Genomic DNA, 7,475 nt, shown 5'->3' with positions numbered 1-7,475 from the left:
CAAGTGGTGGTCAGCAAACAAAAAACAATACCCGAACCTTTTGAAATTTGCAAAAACTTATCTTATCTTTCTTCACCTGGAAGTAGCGTCTATAGTGAGAGGTTATTTTCTGAGGATGGGTACAATGAAAAGCGCAATCGTGGGCTGCCAAAAAATGCTGAAATGCTCGTTTGCACAACTTACTACTGATTAATTTTAAGTACTTAAATGTTGTGATTTGGAAATAAATACACAATTTTGATTAAAATAACAAGTCATTTATACATGATTTACTATTCGGTATTCGGCCCGAATAGTACGCACTATTCGGCCGAATACCGAATACTGAAAAAACTGGCCGAATAGGCCGAATACCGAATAGTTGCCGAATATTCGTGGCATCTCTACTTGCGAGTCATCTTTCAGGATCACATTCTTGGGTGATAATAGTCATCAGCGTAATCATGCATGCTGAACAGATTACATGCATGTATAGGTAAGTACATAGGTACACACTTGAGTAAATCGAGTCAGTGAAATGCAATTGTCAAGAAAGACTTTTAACTTCATGCTTAGATAAATTTACTCGCGTGAGAAACTGAGCCTTAGCCTTAACTAAGCAGTAGAAACTAAACTAACTACTTATACCCCATTAGAGCTGCAGTGTTGGTCCATGCGACACGCTGCGTCCCGGGTCGCGGGTCACGTGACATGCGAGCAGCACGCCGCCGCCGCCGCCAGCCGCGCTCATTAACACCGCACTACACGGGGCGAAGCGGGGCTCGTGGGGAAATTAGCACTTGGCCTGCGTGCTCTAGATCTAGATGTGTTAGCTTTATGTGTGGTTGGACCGTAGCCGTACACAGTCCTAGGTAGGCAAGATTCGGGAAAAATCAACGCAGTTTATATTAGAGGTGAGACCATCTAACTCGGGTAATAGATGTCTACTCTTCTAAGGTAACCATCCTCTATTGGAATATGCCTAACGAGAAAGTTCTTAAGTATGGTTTATAATGGAACGATATAAAATAGGTCTGCACTCTGGGTCTACTTAAGTATAAGTAGGTAGGTACTAGGTAGGTCTGTTCGGATAAATAAAAATGGTAAAAAATATCGCAATGTAATATGAATGGAAGGCCTGCTAACAAGAGCCCTGTGTGTCTAGTCACGACGACTCGTTACGAAGGAAAACGGGCACATTTGACTTTTTGATTCCACGCACCGCGATTGTTATTCTTCACTTCATTTGTCGCGCGGTGTGGGGCACGTATGGGGGCACGACGCAGAAAAAATAAAAAACCTTAGGCACAAACTGAACTGTACCTAGGTAGTATAGGTAGGTACTTAACACAAAAATCAGAATCAAAATCAAAACAAAAATTGTTAAATAGAAGTTACTAAGATATTCTTGTGTAATGTATACTAATATAATTATGTAAGTAAACTGTAAATTAATGTTAAAACCAAATAAAGAGAATTTTAGTAAATCAAAACAGCTTCCTAACTCAATGTTGCTGCTACCTACCTAGTTTAGTAGTCTCACCAAAATTAGACTGATTTATACCTACGTCTATTGAAAATATTTCAGTAAAATTTGTTCTAAATTCGACACATGAATTCAATTCTAGAATGGGGGTCCTAGTCTAATTTATTATCCTTACTTAGTGAATGTGAGAGCCCTTGCTACCGATTCCTATATACTCTCGTCCATATAGTTTTAAATAAGTATACCTACCTAACAGAAATGAACCATACAATTTTTGTATAAGTATTATATATTTTATAATAATATGCGTAATAATAATGATTAAGCTCAATGGTATATAAAAGTAGCAAATAGCCACTGCAATAGTGGCCAATCTTTACAATTTTATTGGAGTTCAACGTTAAAATTATAGTTACCCCGCATATTTTTGTTTAAATAAATTACTAACGGTTCAACGGTAGCTCTATTTAATTCAGTAGCTATTTTATTAATGTTGAATATCCCCAATCCGCCACGGATATCTCAATAGCATTACTGTATCGGTGAGATCACGCGGCTGCGGTAGCGATCAAAATCGTTTAATAACATGAATAAACGCCGAAAAGCCGTTCCCCACGAGCGCCCGGCCGTTCGATTTCACGCACTCGACTACAATAATCCCTCTAATGAATAAAACGCCATAAAAACTGATACATTTCGCGAGGGGAGCCATTTAATCCCATTTTGCAGCGATCCTTAGACAATAGCCGCTCCACTTGTGCAGCTGACACGATAAAAAACTATTTTGTTTGCAATGACGGATCGTGCGCCGCCCCTCGCCCTCCCCCTCGCCCTCGCCCTCGCCCTCGCCCTCGCCCTGCGCCGGCACAATGCACGCTCTTGTTTGTGGATTATTTTAATAGTTTTGTGGCAACAAGTGGGCAGCGCCGTGTTGCGTTAATTCGATAAACAAATGTTGATAAAGATATGGGAAGATAATAAAATAGTCGCTCCCCATGCAATCTGTTGCAAATAGTGAACCTGCTGTTATAGTCGGTGCGTGCTCTAGTCCCGGGGGACCACTGTTGCCACGTCGCGCGCCGTTCTCACATGGCCGAGGCGACTAGCGACTGTCACTCCGTGGTATACCACAGTTTACACGTGTAATTATGTAGTTACCTATAACCCGGCGATGATTGCCCGCGAGCAGCGATGATCGTCAATGAGCCGATATCTCGTCGCATACATTTTCAATTAAACCCCTCAATCGCCGGCTGTCCCGTAACGAGCGCAGCAATCAAGCCTGCCCATCGACGTACTTAAGTGCCCCATAGAGCCTAATTAAGAATATATAGCGGCCTGCCCGTGTAATTGAAACTCTTAGTAAGAGATACGGCGCATTACATTTACATAAACAGTGGAAAAACGCGGTTTGAACTTTGGGCCGTAGGTATTAATATGGTAATTTATGTTTTAGGTATCTCGAGTCGGTATTTATTGGACAAATCTAGTGGAGAAGCGCCCACGCGCGGCAGTAAAGCTTTCTGATGCACAATGAGCGGTCCCGAGCGTGACCCGGCCGGGTACATGCCCCGATAGTCGCCGGCTTTCGTTTAGCGCACTATTTGTCGGATATCTTATTCGCTGTGTCGAAACACTATAGGTACGACCAATTCATAAACCTGTATCACACGTTGTTGTCAGCGATCGGGAAGACGTGTCGGATTGTGGAGAACGCCGCTATTGCTCCTACAATCGTTTGTTATGGATATTTGATCAGTAAAGTTTACGTTATCTGCAACTGGTTTAGAAAACTTTCTTGGAATAACCTACCTTAGTTTAGTGATTTGTATTTCTGTTTAGAGATAGATATGTAGTAGACAGGGAACATGGGGAATAATCAACTGACTTTTATCTAATGATCAGGCAGGTTAATATTGAGGGGTGAGCTCCTAGAAATATATCTTTTATCTCTGAAACGGCAGCCCTGAGTGCAAGAACCAACTGGCAGATTCTCATCGGTATTGCCTGTAATAATGAAATGGCAGCATCTCCCAACATAATTGTAGATGGCGGGAGCACAGCGGGGCCGTACGGATAGCAACTGCAAGTCTGCAACCCGTTTGCACATATTAAAGATCAAAATGTAGTTCAAGAGAAAATATCGATGACATCAAAAGGCAATTCTTAAAATTTAATCTAATAGGTAAGTATCTTAGCCTACCTATATTAATATGCACCCGGTAGCCGAGCCGGTAGAAAGGTATTTTTAAAGCTCAACATTACTAGATCCATGGTATCATAATGTCTACACACACACGCGACTCTTTATTTCTGCACTAGCCCTCGTATGAACTAAAGCAGCCAGCCTAATATGTTCTCTCCTCGTAGCCTTTAGCTTTCTAACCGTGCCAACTAGCACCGTACATCAAAATTTATTATCTTACGTTATCCGGCAACTGCGCGGAAAATAATGAGGGCTCGATTAGGCAAGCTATCGGTACACGCTCGCTCGGCAAAATGAAAAAGTGGGTTCGGTCATAATTCAGCGGCCGCCGGGACGCGCGTGACGGCGATCCGGGCCGCCGCCGCACGGCGCTAGCGCGGCCCGGGAGCCGGCTACCCGGGCTGGACCAGGCACACGGGGCTACAGCCTGTAAAATATGTATTTTAATGATAAACGTTATGAAGAGCTTACGATACATCGTATTAAACTCGCAAGTTATTAAAAAGTTCCATCCAAAATTACGTTTTTGGTTTTCTGTTCAGGAGTAATTGGTGCTTTTGTCACTGGAACTTTTACATTGCTCTCGAGTCGAACGTATTATGGCTGTCTAGGACTGAATATAATAGCCAACTCTCTGATTAGACCACCTATCAGCAATGATTCATAGCTTGACAATGACAAAGGACTTCATAAATACACGTTACAACCTTCCTTTCAAATTGTTAATCCTATAATATGTATCGATATCGAAGTATCAAATAACAATACTAAATATAGGCATTTAACCTGTAAATCCGTTAAATAAATGTTAATTTTAACGAAACCGGATCTATCAAACGATTCAAACGCGAGTAAATCACACTTCGATGGATATTTTCGTCACTTGGAGTTATAAATTTAATCACAATCACAACATTCACAACACAGTGGGGCTCCTCGTCTCAGAGAGATTTGTTGTCATTTTTACGTTTTAGAGTTCTTTATTTGGAGGCGTCTTCAAATATGTAATAGGCACATCGTGAAATTCCGCCTATTCATTCTCGATGGAATTTATAGCCGTTCATATAGGCATAAATAACTTTATATAGACGTGAAATTGGTTGTAAATTCAGCACCCTTCTAATCTAATCTCTTATTGACCGATTGTATTTCTATAAGTACTTTCTGGCACGTTAGTGTGAGGTGTTGGATGGAAAGTCAGTCCTTCAGGAGTTTCAGTGCTATAAGTACTTCTTTTTCCGTCCATGATTTCAGTGGTCAGCTCCCGGTCCAGTGTCCGCTGCCGACATTCCGGCGGGCGGCGCGGGGCGGCGGCGTGGCGTGCCCCGGCGTCGTTTGTCAGCCGAGAGTTACCGGCACGACGCCGCGCATCCACCACGATCTGCGGGGCCCGGGGGGCGGGCGGGGGGGAGCGGGGGACGAGGCCCAGCGATATAGCGGGACGGTAGTTAGGCGTACTTACTTGCCTAGAGTCTAGGGTCTAGACCAGTGTTTTTCAACCTTTTTCATGACGCGACCCCCCTGGTATTCAAAAATTTTTCGCGACCCCCTTGACCCTGCGGTTTTTTTAACATGTAGGTATGTAAAAAGGGGCCAATTTTTTTTGGGGTTTTGTTTTATTGGCTACCATTTAAAAGGTCCTAAATATAGTCAAACTTTCTTATTAGTTATGTTGTAGCAAAAACAGTATACTGAGCCGAAACCTACATGTGCATCATGGTTTATCTAAGCCCGAAAATGAAATGAGAATTTCAAATCTCATGAAAATAAATACCCTTTTTAAAACACTCTGTATAATTCAATTCTTAACTCTTCAATTTGAAAAATCTGAAAAGAGTTGTTAATTTAGATGTTATTTTGAAAACCTTTATATTTTAATAAAGTACTTAAATATTATTTATTATTATTTTCTGCTCTCATTGGAAGCAAACATGACTTGAATCAATCAAAAAACCTATTCCAATTTAATAATTTACGGTGGGAGGCAAGATGAAGTAAGAATAGACTCAAGCTAATTGTACTCTTCTTCTGTGTGTAGGTATCAACAAAAGATTTCTCATGAAAACTACAGATTAAGGCCAGATTTAGTAGTAGTTTGTTTATAGTTAGTTTATAAAAATCCATGCTCGCATGGATGGAGTAAAATGCTTATGATCATTGATCTATCTAATAAAGAAATATTAATTATCTTTATGTTTTTTTCACTAAAGTACCCAGTTTTTTCGGCCTCTGGCGACCCCTCTACAGAAGCTTCGCGACCCCCCAGGGGGTCGCGACCCACAGGTTGAAAAACACTGGTCTAGACGATCCGTCAGAGCGTCCCATGATTGAGTGTTTCGCTATTATCTGGATTCGATATTTTAAAAGCTGTAGTTTGGAGTTGACCATGCAAAGTTCGTAGCTATAAAACTTATTCGGGTACTTTCTAAAAGACAATGCTTTGAATATAAATATGATGGACATGAAATGACTTGGCAGCAGAGGCAGGAAGCGTTACCGTTACAGCTTCATATTTTTCTACCTATTTATTTTCCTGACAACGGAAACGTAGATCTAAGTGCTGTTTTAGTATTCCATCGCCACCACCGATGCTCGGTAGATAAGGCCGCGGAGTGGAACACGTGAGATCCGTCATCAGGGCCGAGTGGGCCGACACGCGACGCGTCGTGACGCCGCGCACGGACCGGCACGGACCCGCGAGAGATCGAGGGGCTAAGTAGCGGAAACAAAAGGTCAACAGTTTCTGTAGATGATGTTGGAACGTATCTGTATACTTAGATACGTAGGTACTATTTGTGGCTGCTAAATGTTGTGGAATGGGTGTGCCTAACAAAGGTACATACTTTGTGAATTGCTAGTATGAGGATTCCTGAAAATTATAATTTCTGGGCAAACTCAAAAAATTACCCCTTTACTTTTTCATATACAAACTTTTTAAATTAAAATGAACTTAATCTTTATTGCTTACGGGTTATGTAATAGACTATCGATATCATAGTCAGAAAAAATATCTTTGGGCCGCGAGAATTTCATTCAAGGGGAAAAAATAGGCGAAGCAAAACTCGCGAGGGATTTAGGTACCTAATAAACTTTATGTTGATAACAACAAAATTTGGAGTAAAAATACGTTGCTTTCTTATGAAAGCGACGTATTTTTTTACTCCAAATGGGATTGGAAATGTCATAAGTACCTAAATTTGTTAAAGTAGATCAGTATTGTGCTGTCTAAGTATTGTACATAATATATCAATAATCATAATCAAGAAGCAATAAGTTCATAATGAGTTCTCGTGTGTTATCAGCGATCACCGGCAATAAAGTAAGTAGTTTCAGATTTATTATTCACTCTCACAGATTGTCCGACAAATTAAATCTTTGTGGAGATAACACGATCAATAACTCTCCCGGAGCTACAGAGCAGATACACTGAGTATGTTAGGTGTATTATGTAATGTTAGTATGTTGTGTAGGTATGTGTGTGTATTGTTTTAGTTAGTGACGCGAACTCAAGGTAACGGAGAAGATGGTAGAATGGTGTAAATAAAGTTTTTGGAAGTTTCTGAATACGATGACCTTCACCTCTATATGAACAAACATGTGCATTATGTATATCTTTAAGGTAGATAAGTCACCGGAGACGTATGTATTGTATAATAATATTACCTACAGGAAATCTGTTTTATTTCAGTAAAATGCCTCGTTTACTGTCTTGACATAAAAGGTAGATTTAGGTAGGTACTTACCTAACATATTTGTTTTATATAAGCTTGTCCAATAGCACAGCTTCCTCTCTAGTCGTCGAGC

This window comes from Plutella xylostella, chromosome 25 (genome assembly GCF_932276165.1).
Source record: "Plutella xylostella chromosome 25, ilPluXylo3.1, whole genome shotgun sequence".
NCBI lineage: Eukaryota > Metazoa > Arthropoda > Insecta > Lepidoptera > Plutellidae > Plutella > Plutella xylostella.
The sequence above is the reverse complement of the archived record's forward strand: the minus strand, read 5'-3'. Positions refer to the sequence as shown.